We start from the raw sequence: 19,126 nt of genomic DNA, 5'->3' as shown, positions 1-19,126 counted from the left end.
GTAGCTGGGGCGAGCAGGGACTACTCTTTGCTGCGGTCTGCAGGCTCCTCATTGTGGTGGCTTCTCTTGTTGCGGAGCACGGGCTCTAGGCACGTGGGCTTCAGTAGTTGTGACACATGGGCTCAGTAGCTGTGGCTCGCGGGCTCTAGAGTACAGACTCAGTAGTTGTGGCACACGGGCTTAGTTGCTCCGCGGCATGTGGGATCTTCCCGGACCAGGGCTCGAACCTGTGTCCCCTGCATTGGCAGGCGGATTCTTAACCACTGCGCCACCAGGGAAGTCCCCTAAATAGCGTTCCATTGGAACACAGCTACATCCATTGTTGTGCAAGGTGGGTGACTACTCTTCCACTACAAAGGCAGGGTTGAGTAGTTGGGACTGCCATATATGATCTCATATGTATGGGATCGTATGTTCCACAAAGTCTAGAATAGTCACTATCTGGCCTTTTACAGAAAAAGTTTACTGACCCTTGCTCTAAGCATTAAAATAATCCTTCATTTATTTATCCTTTGAAAAACAAACTGTCTACTGTACGTCAAAGAACTCTCATCAAACAATGAAATGTTAGTTGCAGGAGAAACCATGGCACTGGCAAGAAAAGAGATTGGCAAATGGGCAAGCTGAAGGATGTGACAGGGCAGATGGACCTGGAGGGTACTGTGCTCAGTGAAATAAGTCAGGCGGAGAATGACAAATGCTCTATGCTGTCACTTATATGTGGAATCTAAAAAATAAACGAATGTGTATGATAAAACAGAAACAGACTCACAGATGTAGAGAACAAACTAGTGGTTACAAGGAGGGGAGAGGAAGGGGGAGGGGCGGGATGGGGGAGGGGATTAAGAGGTACAAACTCCTATGTATAAAATAAATAAGCAATAGGGACATATTGTGCAACACAAGGAATATAGCCGTTATTTTGTAATAACTTTAAATGGAATATAACCTATGAACATATTAAATCACTATGTTGTACACCTGAAACAAATATAACATTGAACATCAACTATACTTCAATTTAAAAAAATAAAAAGCAAGCTGAGGGAAGGGCAGGGGTGGCCATGCGCTCCCTCTCTTGCTGCAGTGGGGTCAAAGTATGCTGAACAGGATGGCCTGGGACAGATCTGGGAGAGATCAGATGCCATTTAAACCCAGGTACTGCACATTGTTAGTCAGCCACCCAGTTCCTCTGAGTCTCAGCTTATTATTACATGAAGTGGGATAGTCATTACCTCACTGAGTGGATGACCTGTAATAACCTTTATAAAGGACTCCGAATTCAGTAAATGTTAGTTTCTTCCCCCCCTCTTGGCAGTGAGGTCTCAAGAAAGAATGAATTACAACTTACGTCACCAAGAGACCACTTAACACATGGCAGCAATACGAGAAAAATTTTTTTTCATTTTACAATCTCTGCACTTCAGAGGATTCAATTAGAAACTGAAGAAATCTCAGCCTTTGCACGGATCCAAGCAGACGGGATTAAGGCAGTGTGTTGGCAAAAACACACTGTGCTGTAATATGAACATCCCAAATTAGGAGATGGCTAATACATTATAGTACGGCCATAGGATGGAATATTGGAAAGCTATAAGAAGGAAAGTAACAACATTTTAAATGACATATATAAAATGTGAACCATATAATACTTAGTGAAAAAAAGCAGAATATAAAATTTTATATGCAATATAAGCTAAACTGTATTTAAAAGAAAAAAAACACAAGAAGAGTAAGGAGTAAAAAGTACATGAACTTTTTGAAAAAAACTGTTTTACTGAGATATAATTCACATCCCAGTATGTGAACTTTTAAGGCAAAACAGGAGACTTCGAAAAGATTTGGACTTACACTGGGTGCTTCAGGCTAATCTTTTAGAGAAACCTCGCAAGAAGCACTGATTCAGTTCAAGCTTTCAACTCCCTCATTTTGCAGGTAAGGAAATTGAGCCCCAGAGAAGTGAACATACCTGCCTAAGGAAACACAGCATATTAGTAGCAAAGTGGGAACTAGAACCTCAGGCTTCAAGTTCAATACACCTAAACATGCCAGTTGTCTAACATCTTCACTCTTGTTGTTCAATCCATATTCACATATAGTTGGGAGTTCCCTGGCAGTCCAGTGGTTAGGACTTGGTGCTTTCACTGCTGTGGGCCCAGGTTCAATCCCTGGTCAGGGAACTAAGATCCTGCAAGCCGCTGTGGCCAAAATAAATAAATAGATAAATAAATAAAATAAAACATATTCACATATAGTTTATATGTTGTTGCAATTATAGTATAGACACAAATTGGGGGATGACTAATTCTTTAAAACAGTTTTTCTTCTCTCAGGTTCTGTTATGTCAACATTTATTCTTCTTTATGCTTTTCTCTTCGTCTGTATACCCAATCTGCTTGCGGTATTTGCGAGCCTGGGGAGTATTTTTGTAAAAAGCCCAAGAAACTCAAAGGGCCCTTTTATTAGCAATTGTTGGAATCTCTGACCTCATTTTTAAATTTAAATTTTAAATTCTTTCCTCTTCAAAGTTTGCCTCTTTAGAAACGACATATAAACTTTCCTCTTAATTTTTCAAAACAATAGATAGTTTTAAAAATACTTCTCTCTCCGGCCACCCCCAGCCTCTTGAAGGAAGAGCTGGGCTCATCTCAAACTCCCTGCCCCCAAACCCCGCCTCCAACAAAGAACTCTGCCACAACTCATTAGGACCTTATTTTTCTGCTTTCCTTGCACCTCAGAACCTGCCACCAGTTACTTCTATCTTAGCCTAGCCGTTCTCAACCTTGCCTGCACTTGAGAATCACCTGGGGGCTCCTAATTTATTTTTACTGGGATGGGTATGTGATTTTCTTCTTCAGCCAGGGTTGACAACTTCTGCCTTGGATGAATAGGTTAAAACGAGTGTGTTTTTCTAAGGATATTTTTGTTGTAAAATAAGTCCAGTTGGGAAATGAAAAGATTTGACCTTCGCGAAAGAAATTTTATTTGGTGTCATTTGGTGCTGGCAGGGGAAGTATTGTTTTGGAAAAGACCACTGAAATTAAACAGCTAACAGTTCTCATTCATTTGTTTATTCATTTGTTCTTCATTCATTAAAAACCTACACTGTGCCAGACACTAGAGATTTACATACTCTCCTTGTTTTCAAGGGGCTTACAATCTAGTAGTAGGAAGAAAAGTACTCCAGTAAATATGAAGTGCCATCTGTGCTGTGATAGAGACGTGCACAGGCTTCCTCTGAACAAGGAACATGTTGAAATCGAATCTCACGCATGTTAATAGAATGTATTTTATTGCATTATATCTAAACCAAGTTAAAAAATATAATAATTCTTGTTTAATTAGAAGTATAAGTGAAATGTAGATGAACACCACAGTTGTATCAATAGCAAGTGGAAAGTGGTTTGAAATTGAGGTCAAATTTGAGGGTACCTTGAAATGACAAATAAAGACTGGTTAAACATTGGTGTAAAAGAGAAAAACTCATCTTGATAGATTTTGCTTAAATCATTCAGAATTGGAGGAAAAGATAGTTACAGAGTTAGATTAAAAGTAAATAAGCAATAAAAATATACGAGAAAGGTCCAATGGGACAGACAAAGAGTAGAATAGAAACAATTTGTAGGGAAGGGAAAAGAGCAGGAAAAATAAAGCAAAAGAATGTCTCATGAAGACAGCATAAGCATTCCAAAATAGAGTTCAAGTGTATTTAAGAATATCACAAGTTAATGGTATATTAAAGGGAAGAAAAAAAAACCCCAACAAATTTAAAGAAAACAGAGTAGTATGTATAATAGCACAGTACTGGAAAATACATGCTATTACAAAAAATTTGTTTACTATTTGTTTAAAATATGCTATATAAAATATATCATTTTGGTTCATTTAAAAAACATTATTTTAGGAGGGAGCAGACTGAAAATAAAACTTCTTAAAGAATTGCAAAAATGTCCCTACTTAAAATTTAGCATACGAAAAACCTAGTAAAAATCAAGGGAAAGCCAACAGTGAAATCAAGCCAAATGCACTGGGAGAATTTGCTCAGTAAAAAATCTGGGTATCTTTTTCTTTATAAAATCCTACAGAATTCCACCATGCTATAAAGAAATCTTGAAATTATTCCTGTGGGGATCCAAAACTTCTCAGCTTGGCACTGACAACCCATTATATACACTGATGGAAAGCATACTGCATATAGCACTCAATTTAGTACTACAGATGTACCTCATTGCTGATAGTATGTTTATCATCAGTAGTCATTTATGAGTAAGACTTTTTTTCATTTTAGGTTATTAAAACTACTACATTGTTAAGAGTCGTAGATTTTTGGTCACAAAAGAAAGTTGAGTGAGACGGTCGTAACTGCTGTTTCAGTGCTATGCATATTCTTTTACAAAATATTGCAAAGAGATAGTGTTCCTTAGCAAAGTAGTCCATGATGGTAGTTTTTTTTGTTTTGTTTTGGTGAATTTTTTTTCTTAACATCTTTATTGGAGTATAATTGCTTTACAATGTTGTGTTAGTTTCTGCTGTATAACAAAGTGAATTAGCTATACGTATACATATATCCCCATATCCCCTCCCTCTTGCGTCTCCCTCCCTCCCTCCCTGTCCCACCCTTCTAGGTGGTCACAAAGCACGGATGATGGTAGTTTTGACAGAAGTTCGGCATGCAGGGAAAGCACATCCCTATCCAGAGTGTCAATTCCATTAAAAACAAAACGCTGCCCTCCCATGATGGAAGTAATCCAATGTAATCAGCCTGCCACCAGAGAGCTGACTGATCCCCTGGGAATGGTGCCATTTGGGGGACTCAGTGTTCGTCTCTGCTGCTGGCTGATTGGGCACTCAGTGGTGGCCACAGCCAGGTCAGCCTTGGTGAATGGAAGTCTATGTTGCCACCATGACTACATTGTTCATGAGACCATTGGTTGATGACAAGAGTCTCTGGGGAAAGAGGTGGACTGGTAGCCACAGAACAGGGTGTCCTATCCACCATCATGGTATTACACACAGCATTGCTTCTGATCAAGGAACTCACTTCATGGCAAATGAATTGGGGCAGTGGTGCACCCTCTTAGATTTTTGTGTTCTCCAACCATCCCAAAGCAGTTAGTTTGATAGAATAGTAGAAAGCTATTTTATGTGTCAAGTGGTCTAGGCTATTATGCCCAACTGTCTGGCCAAATACCAGTCTAGATGTTGCTGTGAAAGTATTGTTTTAGATGTGATTAACATTTAAATCAGTAGCCTTTTGAAGACAAAGTTATAGAAACAGCTAGGTGGCAATACCTTGCTGTGCTGTGGCAAAGTTTTCCAGGAGGTGGTGTATGCTCTAAATTGGCATCCAGTATGTGGTGCTGTTTCTCTCATAGCCAGGACTCATGGGTCCAGGTCCAAGAATCGAGGAGTAGAAATGGGAGGGGCACCACTCACTACTACCTCTAGTGATCCACTGGCAAAAATTTTGCTTCCTGTCCCTGTGACCTTATGTCCTGCTGGTCTAGAGGTCTTAGTTTCAAAGGGAGGAGTGCATCCACCAGGGACACAGCAGTGATTCCATGAACTGGAAGTTAAGACTGCCACCTGGCCACACTGGGCTTCCCATGCCTCTGAGTTAACAGGCAAAGAAGGAGGTTACTGTACTGGCTGGGGTGATTGATTCTGATTACCAAGAGGAAATTAGATTGCTACAAACAATGGCGGTAAGGCAGGGTACGTCTAGAATTCACGAGATCCCTTAGGGCTTGTCTTAGTGACATGCCCTGGATTAAAGTCAATGGAAAACTACAACAATCTAATTCAGGCAGGTCTATTAATGGCCCAGATGCTTCCTGAATGAAGGTTGGGGTCACTCTACTGGGTAAAGAACTGCAACCAGTACTCGCTTCAGCAGCACATATACTAAAATTGGAATAATACAGAGATTAGCATGGCCCCTGCACAAGGATGATGCTCAAATTCTTGAAGCGTCCCCTATTTTTAGAAAAAACTAGTGGTTACCAGTGGGGAGAGGCAAGATGGGGGAAGAGGATGAAGACGTACAGACTACTATGTATAAAATAAATAAGCTACAAGGATATATTGTACAGCACAGGGAATATAGCCAATATTTTATGATAACTAGAAATGGAGTATAACCTTTGAAAATTGTGTATCACTATGTGGTATACCTGAAACATATAATATTGTATATCAACTATACCTCAATTAAAAAAAAAAGAAAGAAAAAAAGAACCACAACCAGCCAAGTTGCTTGGCTGGATGTAGTTATCAATACCAGCTATGACCATGTGACCAGTTACAGAAATGAGGACTGTAATTGTTATGTGTTTCTGCTTTTTTTATTATGAATATGCTTATATGTATATGTATATAAGTATGCATGTGTGTCTGTCTGTATGTGTGTATCTATCTGTCTACCTTTGTTTTCTTCCCTCCCTTATCCCCTTATCATATAACATAAATATATTAACTGTACATCATAGTATTTAAGTATTGTTAACTTTACATCATAAAGTTACAGGATATCAAGAAGAAGAGTGAATATCACCCGAGGATTTTGGATCTTCTTCTTAGGGAAAGGGTTAGTGTGCTTTCAGCTGTACACAGGATAGTTGTATCATGTTAGGCAGAAGTATGACTTTGTTATAGTCTTTATTTGGAAATTATCGTTTATGGAGATGTATATGAATATCAAGTTGATAAGCAGGGAACTGTGATGCTTAATTTTATGTGTCAAGTGGTCTAGGCTATTATGCCCAACTGTCTGGCCAAACACCAGTCTAGATGTTGCTGTGAAAGTATTTTTTTAGATGTGATTAACATTTAAATCAGTAGACTTTGAGTAAAGCAGATTACTGTCCATAATGTAGGTGGTCCACATCTAATCAGTTGAAGGCATTAAGAGAAAAGACTGAGCTTCCCACGAAGGAAGGAGCTGTCTCCAGGCTGCCTTCAGACCCAAGTCTGAGACGTCAACTCCTGCTGGAGTTTCCAGCCTGCTGGCCTGCCCTGCAAATTTTGGATTTACCAGCACCCATAATTGCATGAGCCAATTCCTTGAAATCTCTCTCTCTCTGTCTCAATATTTCCTGTTGGGGGATTGCAATCATACGTGATATCATAAAGAAGAAGTATATTACAAATATCTATGAAGATGGGATTTAAAATGCAACCCCATTATTCTAGACTAAACCCTCTTCCATTTGGTAAAATTGGGTTCATTGTTAACATGCCACCATAAACTGAGACTGAGTCTCAGTTTTTACTTGTAGATAAAATATACTTTGGTCTCAGAGTCATAATTTGCAGAAAGGTATAGAGGTAGTGGTGGGGTGGCCCTTGTCTTCTAACCAGTGCTCTGCAAAGTGCAGGCCATGTGGATGGTAGAGGTACTAGCCTTCTGGTTGTGATCACCCAACACTCCTACCCAGTATTGCTTTGTTATAATAAGGAAATATTTTAACCTTGACTGCTGGAACAAATTCCTGTCTAATTTACATTCTGCATTCTGCAACCCCTCCATTCACTGATTTCACTTAATTTTTATAAAACAAATATTTATCATATTCGAATGGTTTTCTTAGCCACATTCAATAATTCATTCAACAGGTATTTATTAAGTGCCAGTATGAGGCACATCACTTGTAAATTCCATTAAGGTAAGGCTGTTCCCTGTCTTGTTCAGTACTTGGTCTCCAGTACTGAGAATAATGCTTTGCACAGAATAGGAACTCAGTAACTTTGTGTTGAATTAATAAATGGAAAGAAGCATATCCAGTACCCCCGGTAATAATTTGTACATTATCTCCAGCATTTCGTGTCCAAGGGTTGTTAGCACACACTTCTTAGTTGTGAACATAAGTCCTTTAATAACTATTAGCTATGGCAAAATGGCTTTTTTTTTTAAAATGATGTTTTTGTGAAAGGCTTTGAAGTCTCAGATGAAAAGTACAGGCAGTCCTCATGGATTTATTTCAAAAGTTTAGTTGTTCACTGATTGGTTGTGAGGCAGAACATATTTTTCTATGGAAACAAGGTTTTGCAAGGGGTTTAGATTCTCAGAGCTGCCCTGATAAAACCTGTGAAATCCAGAATAGCACCATAGTAGTAACAGAACATAACCATCATGTGTGTGTTTCTGTGGAAAACTAGAACTTAATCTGCTGCATTTGGAAAGGGACTCTGTTAAGCGTGTCTAGATTCAAATGGTGAACCTTGGGGTTATGTGGTTACAGTGCAGAAGAGTCTTCAAACTCAACTGTGTTTGGTGTTTTATCTTAGGGATGGCAGCAGGGGTTCAAACAAACAGCAAAACTCTTGAGAGGCAGAGGGCTCAGATACAAGGAAATGGTGATGTTGTAAATGAAACCACTAGTACGCAGGGGAAAGAAAAAGCTGTCTATGCAGCTCATAGTAGAGAGAGGGAGGAGGAAACATGAGTTGGAAAACCTCTAGGCAGAGGCAAAAAGAGAAGAGAGTTCCAGTCAAGTAAAAACCGTGCCAGTCTTAGGTGGTTCGTTGGCCATGTATAAATCAGGGATTGAGTGTATTAGAAAGTATCCAGTATTAGTAGTTTATTTTAAAACTTAGTCTAAAAGAAATACAGGATCTAAGTACTAGCTTTTCTTATTTTGTAACAAAAGAATGTGCTTAAGTAAAATTTATATCATAGAAGGAATTTTTTTGTTTTTATTAAATACTGAATATATACAAAATAATATTTCTAACATGTATGACAGATATAAAGAACAATAAATATCCACATGCCTGCCACTCAGTGTAAGAACTAGGACATTAATCATCTAAAAGGGTTAAGAGGATGAGGCAAGAGAACAACTGCAATCTTTCAGGTAGTTGTGTGTCTGAAACGTCATAATCATCTTGGGGAAAACCTAAAAACAAAATAAAACAAGCCAGGAACCTAGGCATTTCATCAAGGATGTCAAAAACTGACATTCATAAATAATAGACTAATTAAAATATAACACTGACCCTGTAAATGTTTTGAATAAAAACAGAGTTTTATATTTTAAAGCCCAAGAAATATTGTTAGAATGCGGGCTCTGTGGTGAGTAGGACTATTTGTCAAGTGGTCCACATTTATAGAAGCCTATTTCAAAAGAAGCAAGAAGATGGTTCTCCTAAGGAAGAAGAGCTGTTATTCAGATGCACTCTTTTTCACGAAGATATTTTTTCTGTCCTAGCTAAAATTGAACACAGTCATTCCCCTTCATACCCAGGATTTTATAAAAATCTTGCATTTTAACCAAAGGCATCTTTTTTCCTCTGAGTGAGCTTTAGCTCCCTGATACAGTATTTCCAAACTGCATGGGATCTTAAAAAGTCCTGAAGTAGGAAACTGAGTCCTTGATAACACGTCCAGAACATTTTCATGAGAACATTCTGGAGATGGATAGTGTTTGCACAGCAATGTGCATGTACTTAATGCCACCGAATTGTACACTTAAAAATGGTTAAAATGGGTTTCCCTGGTGGCACAGTGGTTGAAAGTCCGCCTGCCGATGCAGGGGACACGGGTTCGTGCCCTGGTCCGGGAAGATCAGCGGAGCGGCTGGGCCCGTGAGCCATGGCCGCTGGGCCTGCGCGTCCGGAGCCCGTGCTCCGCAACGGGAGAGGCCACAACAGTGAGAGGCCCGCGTACAGCAAAAAAAAGAAGGTTAAAATGGCAACTTTTAGGTTATATATATTTCGCCACAATACAAAGATGCCACCAACCAAACCAACTAACCAAGTGCTTAAGTCACGCTGTTTATGGGCTTAGATTCTGATCTAGAACCTACTTCTTATTCTAAGACTCCTCTCAGCCTACCTGCATGAACCTTTATGTTAAGTGAGATGAGATCAACAGCTGACCAACTCTTATTAGAGTACGTTTAATTTTTATTAGTTTCTATTTTTAATAGACATCTTTATTTTCGAGTTAGTCAAGGTAAACATAAGAGAAAGGAGAATTGTAGAAACATGCAATACTTTTTTTTTATAAACACATTAATTAAAAAAAAATTATTTATTTATTTGGCTGTGTCGGGTTTTAGTTGCAGCGCGCGAGCCATTCGTTGTGGCATGCGGGCTTCTCTCTAGTTGTGGCCCTTGGGCTCCAGAGCACGCAGGCTCAGTGGTGGCAGCAAGTGGGCTTAGTTGCCCCGCAGCATATGCGACCTTAGTTCCCTGACCAGGGATCAAACCCGCGTCCCCTGCATTGGAAGGCGGATTCTTAACTGCTGGACCACCAAGTCCCCTGTCAACACTTTTTAAATTGATTATATTTGTATATATATGTGTATATATGCATGTTGTTTTACTATTATTTATACTTTTACTAAAACTAAATAAACTTTATTGGCGCCTGTACCTACTTATGCTAAGTAAAGTAACATTTTAGGAAGTTGAAGTGCTAAAATCTGTGTGGGATATTAAGAAATCTAAAATATGGTCCCTGTCTTTAAGGCACTAGCAGTTGAGTTAGGGAACCATCAGTAAATGCATACAACAATAACACCTTTTTAATTGAAGTCTAATATATATAGGTAGGTACACAGGTCATGTTTATACCTTGAATGAGCTGTGCACACAATGTTTCATGATATGAACACGTCCAAGTAACCTCCACTCAGATTAGGAATAGGATATTCTCAACATCTCCAAATCTCCCTCATGTGCTCTCCCAGGCACCACCTACTCCAAAAAAGGTAACGACTGTCCTGGTATCTATCACTATAGATTAGTCTTATCCATCTTCCATCTTATGTAATGACATTATACAGTAGTATTCTTTTACATCCAGCTCCTTTTACTCAAGATTATTTTTATATGATTTATCCACTTTATTGCATGGAGCTATAGTGTGTTCATTTAAATTTCAATATAGTATTCCATTGAGCAAAAACACTGTAATTTATTCGTTCTTCAGTCAATGAATTCTATTGGGTATATACTTAGGAGTGGAATTATTGGGTCATAAAGCAGAAATGCTCAGCTTTAATGGATTTTGCCAAAAAGCTTTTCAATTTACATTTCAAGTTTTCATTTTCTGTTTCTAATATATAAAAATACAACTGTATTTTGTATATTAACCTTCCATTCCAGAGATCTTCTAAAATTTAATTCTAATCATTTGTTGCTTCTTTTGGATTTTCTACATAAACGTTCATGCCATCTGCAAATAATGACAGTTTTATTTCTTCCTTAGTGATAGTTATATCATTTTTTTCTTCATTGCATTGACTAGAATCTACTGTACAATATTGAATGCAGATGGTAACAGTGGACATTCTATTTCCAATTCTCTTTCCCAATCTCTAGGAGCAGGTGTAAATGTTTCACCATTGAGTATGACATTTGTTATAGGCTTTTTGTGCGTACAGTTCATTTTATTGAGGAACTTCTCTTTTTTTTTATAAACTTTGTTTTTTAAATTTATTTATTATTTATTTTTTTTGGCTGCATTGGGTCTTCGTTGCTGCGCGCAGGCTTTCTCTAGTTGCGGCGAGTGGGGGCTACTCTTCGTTGCAGTGTGTGGGCTTCTCATTGCCATGGCTTCTCTTGTTGTGGAGCACAGGCTCTAGGCGCGCAGGCTCAGTAGTTGTGGCACACGGGCTCAGTAGTTGTGGCTTGCGGGCTCTAGAGCGCAGGCTCAGTAGTTGTGGTGTGCGGGCTTAGTTGCTCCACAGCATGTGGTATCTTGCCAGACCAGGACTCGAACCTGTGTCCCCTGCATTGGCAGGCAGATTCTTAACCACTGCGCCACGAGGGAAGCCCAGGAACTTCTCTTTTATTCCATTAAAAAAAATGCCAATAGTAATTTGGTTAAATATATTCCTAAGTATTTGATGTTTTTATTTTAAAAAACGTCATTTTCCAGTTGTTTCTTCCTAGTATATAGAAATACAATTTCTGACTGTTGACCTTGTATCTTACATTCATTTTAATAGTTTATAGGCTCTTTTGAATTTTTTATGTATACACTCACATCATCAATGAATAAAGATGGTTTTACTTCTTTCCTTTTCATTTTCTTACCTTGTTGCACAGGATAGAATTTGCAGAGAGGCTAAATAACTTGCTGAAGTTCACACAGTTAGTAAGAGCCAAGATTGAAATTCATGTCAGTTTGTTTCCAGGACACCCTGGAATGAGTGAGGGTGTATTAAGTATTTTGTTGCTGTTACTGCTAGAAAAAGCAGTTAGGGTCCTACTGAAGATGGTCTTGAATATAAGGTAAAGGATTTGAATTGCATTCTGTAGGCAATTAAGGATTATTAAGAGTTTTCAAGTGGGAAAGAAATACAAGTGGGAATATTAATCTTGTGACAGTGTGTAGTGTGGTTTGAATGGAACCCCTCATTCATTGATTTATTCATTTCACAATCATTTATTGAGCTTGCATTGTGTTCTAGGAGTTGTTATAGGTCCTAAGGAAATAAGGATGAAGACAATGTGTTGCTTAGAGTAGTAGAGATTTTCAGTGATGAAGAAAAGAATTTTAGCACAATCTGTTAGCCATGCTGCAAAGGCAGCTCTATGATCTTGCATAAATTAACTTCTCTGAACCTCATTTTTTTCATATGTAAAATGAGAATAATAATACATATAATGCCTACTTTGATTAGAAATAAAAATATATGTAGTACGCTTGACCTGTATCAGACACATTTATGGTAGCTATAATATTTAAGGGATTTGGAGAGAGCAGACAATAAGAATGAAACATTTGGTCAAACAGTTGTTTTTTTCAATAATCAAATTGTCAAACAAATGTCTTAACTGATTCCCCCCATCCAGTGATTATTTTTTATTTTTTATTTTTATATTTTATTTTATTTTATTTGTTTTGTTTTGTTTTTGTTTTTGTTTTTTTTTTTGGGGGCCTCTCACTGGTACAGCCTCTCCTGTTGCAGAGCACAGGCTCAGCGGCCATGGCTCACGGGCCCAGCCGCTCCACGGCATGTGGGATCTTCCCGGACCGGGGCACGAACCCGTGTCCCCTGCATCGGCAGGCGGACTCTCAACCACTGCGCCACCAGGGAAGCCCCAGTGATTACATTTTTAATAGAATGAACGATAATTTTTTTTGTTTTTATAACTTGAACACCGAAATAGAGATAACTGTGCTATGCGTGGATCTAATCAACATAATAATATTCCATTAGTATAAAGAACTTAAGAGTTAACAAAGCACATTTATTTATACCATTTTGTTTGAGTCTTGCAACAATTATACAGATGAGCAAACAGATATTTAGTCACATATTAAGTAGCAAAGCGCAGTTCATATGTTTGCCTATCTTTTCTAGCTCTTCTTACCACACTGTGTTACCTCTCATTATATCATGAAGCATGCTAGTAGTAATAATAAAAAAACATATTGAATCTTCCATTTTTATATAGTTTATATATGAAGAAAGTAACTTGAAGTTGAATGAGGAAGAGAAGGCAGACAAAATAGAATTTCTTGTCCTATAGTATTCACATTGTCCTGATTTTCTTAGGTGTGTTATTAACTATATAAATTATTTTCTTTACTACTTTAAGTTGCATTTGTGATTTGGCTGACATTTCTTTTTGGTTTTTGTCTACTTGCCTCATCCATCCATGGTGTGTTGTTTCTGCTTCTACTAAATTTCAATAATTTCCTTCCCCTTTACGATTTGCACCCACATTTTTTCCTTATTGGGTTGTTCTCTGTTGGTAATATATCCAGTTCCTATATCTTTGCTTTTGTTTATTTTTTCTTTGACTGAATAATTAAGCCAACTTATTTACTTTTCTTCCTTTTCATGTTACATTGTCACATGATAATTCACCAATACTTACGGCTGGTTTTCCTAAACAATTATTCTGAGGTCTTACAGAAATCTAAATTCCTTCAAAATACTGAAAACATTTTTTATAAATACGTTTTAAGAGCAAGGTATTGGAGGGTGAGTTGGGGAAACGGACATGAAGACCGATTGGATACTGTTGTTTACATTTTACAGATTCACATAAACAGCAAACATTATATGAGATCTTGTTAGGAGCTATAGCATGTAAAAACAAGAACAAGACATGGTTCCGGGCCCTGAATAGCTTACGATCTAGTGAAAGAGAAAGACAATATATAAACAACTCCAGTGCAAGACAGAATATTGTTATAACTACAACATGAAGTGTTGAGGGAGACCAGAGGCTGTAGAAGAGAGCAGAAGTTATAGGATTCCTCAAGGCCTGAGGCAACCGATTAGCAGCTGGAGGCAACTCATTATGCTAAGCTGTCAGATTTTTTTGTTTGTTTTATTTTTATAGACACAGTCATGTATCTTGAGTAAGTTTTATTGAGTAACATGGAAATGCAATGGGAGTCATTAATTTGCACAGATATCATGGGTGGTTTTTGAAGGTGTGAAATCTACTGTTGCAGAGTATTGATGAACTCTGGACTTCTGCCAAAAGAGGAGTAGAAAGCCAGAAGGAGAGTCTTTTCTTTATCACAACTCAGAGTTGGGGGTGATGACAGGAAAGGAAATTGGAGTCCAGCAATGTGACAGACCTCAGGCGACTACTACCTCATTGTAGGAATACTATGGATGAGGATTTGGGGAAGAAAACAGGTCATTAAAAAACCCTCCATTTCCCATTTCTTCCCCAGTTTTTTGGAGAGCTTCGGGTTTTCAGGAAACCTTATTCTGTTATGCCATGTAATTAAAATAATCTACAAAAATTTATTAAATTAATACATGGTGAATGCAAACATTTTAAACACTATAGTGTACAAAATAAAAGTGGAAGTACTACTCCATTACACACCCACTCATACTCCCCAGTGCTAACAATTTGTTATAGCCTTCCAGACATTTTCTATCCATAGTCACGCATACACACGTTTTTTTTTTCTTTCCCGAAAGAAAATTGGTGTTACTCCCACAAACTTGATGTTGAAGACACCATTAAAAGTGTGGGCTCTGGAGTCTGCCAGAACTGGGCTCAAATCTTCTCCAGCTTCCCAGCTGTATGACCCTAGGCAAATTACTTTACTTCTTTAAGCTTCATTTTTTTGTGAAGGCTAAAAATGGTAATTACTTTGTAAGGCTTAATAATCAAAATGTATAAATCACTTAGCACAGTGCCAGACACATAGTAAGTGTTCAGTAAACACTTTTATTGTCTATGGCAAGTGACCTTTCTTATTTTAAGACCAAAAATAGGGAAATTTGTTGGACAAATGTTGCTGATTTCTTCGGACGAAATGTATCTGGGTTGTGAAGAACTTGCTTTTCCAAAGCATAAAACTGATCCAAGTAACCTTTATGAGGCTTCTCTTCTAATTTTCAGTGCAACTCTCCTGCATCCCCCAACATCACTTTCTGTCTAGAAAGTGGACTTTCCACTAAAAAACTTTTGTGACTCATGTCGTGACAAGAATGCTCAACCAGGTCAGGCTTTATTACACTGTGTGTCCTTTTGCTTTATCATGCAATTGCTGGGTGGCACCCTTTTAAGCTCGCCTCGCACGGTCGCGCCACTCCATCCCCTCTTCAGATGCGGCTGCAACTGGAGAAGCCTATCGTCTTAGGGGCCGAGGTTGAATTGATGGACGACGGGCGCCTCCAGGGCGCAGCAGCAGACGCGGGCGTGCGAGGTGCGCCCTAGGGGTGCAGGCTGCTGGCCGAGGGGCCCGGGCGGAGTGCGGGCAGGAGGTTCCTCCCGGGGCGAACCTGGCACTGGGCTCTCTCCGATCTTCGTGCGGGGGCATGTGCCCCGCCGTCTGCAGCCCCAAGATCCCACTGCCTCCACTCTGCAGCCCCGGCCTGTCCCATCCACTCGTTCTTTTTGGCACTGCCCTTTGCCCTCCCATGGAGTCATCTGTTTACTCTCCCTTCACTTCCAGTCACCCATAGGTCACCCTCCCTCTACCACAGTCACCCATTTTGTCCCCTCTCCTTTCTCTCCTCACTCTTCACCTCTCCGCAGGTCGCCTTCTTAGAGGACTCCGCCGACGGAGATGCTGCGGACCCCGCGGCCAGGGTCTGCTCCCCGGAGAACCCTCCGTCCACCTTTGCCCCCTCCCCGGGGGCGCGGGACGCAAGTTTCCGCTCCGTCCTTTCCCCAGTGACAGGACTTGGCTGCGGCCACGGCCAGGGAGGAGGGGGGAGGGACTGCCTGGCTCCCGAGCCCCCTCCCCTAATCGCGAGCTCTGCGCGGTCTGTGTCTCTCTCGGCAAGTGCGGAGACGCGGAGGAGGAGGAGGAGGAGGAGGGAGTTGGGGGAGGATCTCCATTGAAATAAACAACCAGGCAGCAGTTATTAACACGGGAACATGGCGGCCGCAGCCTCAGCCACAGCTTCGGCGGCGAAGGTCAGCGCCGACGGCAGCCGGCACCTGACGGCGTGACCGACCCGAGCCGGTAACCGTGCCTTCCCTGGGGGCCGCGAGGGCGGGCGGGAGGCGGGCGGCGGGCGGGGGGCGCCGCGTCCCCACCCCCGGCCGCGTCTGCCCTTCCTGCGCCGAGCCGGGCAGAGCCGCGCGCCGCCGAGAGGGCTGTTTTGTGTGCGGCGACCGCTGCCCCGGTGCGCGGAAAACGCGAGTTGCATCCCGGAGGCGCCGCGAGGCTGGGGAGTTGGGGCTTGGGGGGTGGGGAGGGCGGGAAGCGGCAGGGAGACGCGGAGTCCCTGGGAGAGAAAGGAGGCGCTCCAGCGCTTTGCCAGAGCTCGGGAGACGAGTCCCGGAGCGCGAGGCGGGCGGAGGCTGCAGCCCGCGGCGCCGGCGAGAGGTGAGAGCCGAGGCGCGGCGGGGAGGCCGGGGGCGCGGGCGCGGCCCCCGCCCGAGGAGCGAGACGCCCGCCGCCCTGCCCGGTGCGGGTCGGCGAGGAGCGCGTCTCCTGCGCCCTCGGGGGACGCGAGGCAGGGACGGAAAGGTGAAGCCGAAGGTGCATTCTTTCATGGAAACGCGGAGCGACTGCTGCGCAGGGTGGGAGCCGGGCGAGGGGAGGCAGGACTTGGGAAGTGCTCGGGGGTGTGTGAAGGTGAAGCGCCGTGTCAGGGGCGGCCAGCTGGGTGAGACGCCGGGAGGAGGGGATCCGCGGCCCGGCAGCTGGGCCGGGCCCGTGTCAGCGCCGGGGGTTGGGGGCGAGGGGCGCCGGGCGCCGCGGGCGGACGGGAAGGAGCTGGGGCGGGCGGGGCGGGCGGCGCGCTCGGGCCGAGCAGGCCGGGCCGCGGTGGGGGCGGGGAGCCGGGGGCCGGACCGCGGCGGCGCCGAGCCCGGCTCGCCCCTGACTTAACTTTCTGGGTGCGGGCGTGTGTGCAGGAGGCGCGCAGGGGCCGGGGCTGGGGGCGGGAGGCGGTCCGGGAGGTTCCGGGTTGGCTCGCCAGCGCCCCCTTTTCTCTCCCCCATCTCCCCGCCCCTGAAGGGACAGGCCCTCAGGGCCCCCAGGCGGGAAGCGGGAGGGGCCCTCCCGGCCGGCTCGCGACGGTCACGCCTCGGGCCCGGGGACACTTCTTTCTCGGGCCTCCGGGGGCTGCTGGGGGAGGGGGTCAGGGTCTTCGCTGCGCGCAGGAGCTCCCCGCCCCCCGCCCCTCCGGGGAGTCCCGGAGGCGCCTCTTCCGAGATCGGGGGTGGGTCGGTCCCTGGTTAACTGGTCCCTCCCTCTTCCCCCTCCCCCTAGTGGTTTCCGGGGCCTGCGGGACCGAGGGGCGGGAATCGGGGATCCGAGCGCCCTGCACCGGCCCGGAGGTGGACCGGGCCTAGCGCCGTCCGGGTCTGTCACTGGTAGGGGAAACTTTCCTAAACCGGGGACCGAGCCTGAACGCCCTCCTCCGCCACCTCGTCCTCTAATCCCACTCCCACTCCACCTCCTCCAACGCCTTCCCCTCCCACCGACCCGAATCTCGCTGCGTGTGAGTGATGGGACAGTGAGCCAATCGAAGGCAGGGAACTGACCTGCCGGGTGTCGATAAGCCAATCGCGGGGGCTGGAGGAAGGGAGGGGGCGGGGCTTCTTCTGGACCAGTTAGAGAGGAGTTGCGCGCGGGGCGGGGGAGTCATGGAGACGCCAAGAGCTCTCCACTGTTGCACATCCCTGGTCACCCGCTCCTAGATCTGTGGGGTAGCGTCACTTACGGGGGCTCTGACCGGGGGAGGCAACGTAGTTTGCACGAGATATTGTGTATCTCTGGTACCACCAGAGACGTTGTCTTAGACACGACGAAGTCTAAAAGGCACTTAAGATGTGGCAGTAACTGTCCGAGGCCCGTTTCTAAAATGGCATATATTGTAGTGATCGCGTTCTGGACCTCAGCGCTCGGTTTACGTGCTGAGGATCATAGGAGTTATCTGTTTATCTCTATCTCAGTTTCACTCAGCTACTCCAGCGTGGGGACAATGAAATTTGAAAGGGTTCTCTGAAAACGAAGGCATCGGGAAAAACTCACGTCAGTTGATTATTGGGAGTGTAAAGCATCATTGTTTGTAATGGCTTTACTGGTTCCCTGATTAACTAGAGCGCCAGTTTCCAAAGTACACTTGGAAGTTCGGTGTTTGGGATGACATTTAAAAAAAAAGTTGTGGTTTATGGTATGCATTTTATGTTTTCTGTTTTTTTGCTCTTTCTTAAGTAAACAAAATGAAGTTAGGAACCAAAGCATCACTGTTTGAAACCTAAAGCGTTGGTATTTAAGGAACAAGCTGGTCAAAGAATATTTGTCTACAGAAAGAGAGTAAAATGTAGTTTGTCAGATTACTCCCACACAAAAGATTCTTCAAAATAAATTATTTTAGTTTGCTTAAACACAACTGAATGGTACAGTGTGTGGGTACTTTTTTGGTTTTTGCAAGGTTAGGAGACATCTTTGGTTATTTTACACTGTTTGTTGGCTACAGTCTAGTGACTTCCTCAACTCTTGACTTTTCAGAATAGGGAGGATAGGTCTTCGGTTCTCTGTAAAGATCACAGGTTGCTCTGCAGGAATAGCAGTGTTTTAAAAAGACAGCAGCTGCTGCTGCGATGCTGTGTGTGTGTGTGTGTGTGTGTGTGTGTGCGCGCGCGCGCGCGTGTGCGTGTGTGCGTGTGCTTGTGCGTGCTCCTGTTCTTTGTTGGGGAGGTTAGTGCACATTGACAGCAGCAAGGC

At 42.9% G+C, this 19,126-nt stretch overlaps 1 protein-coding gene and 1 non-coding gene across 11 annotated transcripts in view; both read left to right on the top strand.

The window, feature by feature from the left end:
- Positions 1-5,880: 5,880 nt before the first annotated feature.
- LOC117196901 (U6 spliceosomal RNA) lies at positions 5,881-5,984 on the top strand. Its single transcript, XR_004477327.1, has one exon. It is a non-coding gene; the product is annotated as a U6 spliceosomal RNA (small nuclear RNA).
- A 9,593-nt stretch (positions 5,985-15,577) lies between these two features.
- NCOA2 (nuclear receptor coactivator 2) overlaps positions 15,578-19,126 on the top strand; it is a 272,679-nt gene continuing 269,130 nt past the window's right edge. For 2 of the 10 annotated variants that reach the window (XM_033407126.2, XM_004280587.4), the window contains exon 1: positions 15,578-16,408. The gene's annotated coding sequence lies outside the window, so the exon portion shown is untranslated. The other 8 variants (XM_033407121.2, XM_033407122.2, XM_033407120.2 and 5 more) reach the window with 6 other exon arrangements.

Source organism: Orcinus orca, chromosome 17 (assembly GCF_937001465.1).
Source record: "Orcinus orca chromosome 17, mOrcOrc1.1, whole genome shotgun sequence".
NCBI lineage: Eukaryota > Metazoa > Chordata > Mammalia > Artiodactyla > Delphinidae > Orcinus > Orcinus orca.
The sequence above is the reverse complement of the archived record's forward strand: the minus strand, read 5'-3'. Positions and strand labels throughout refer to the sequence as shown.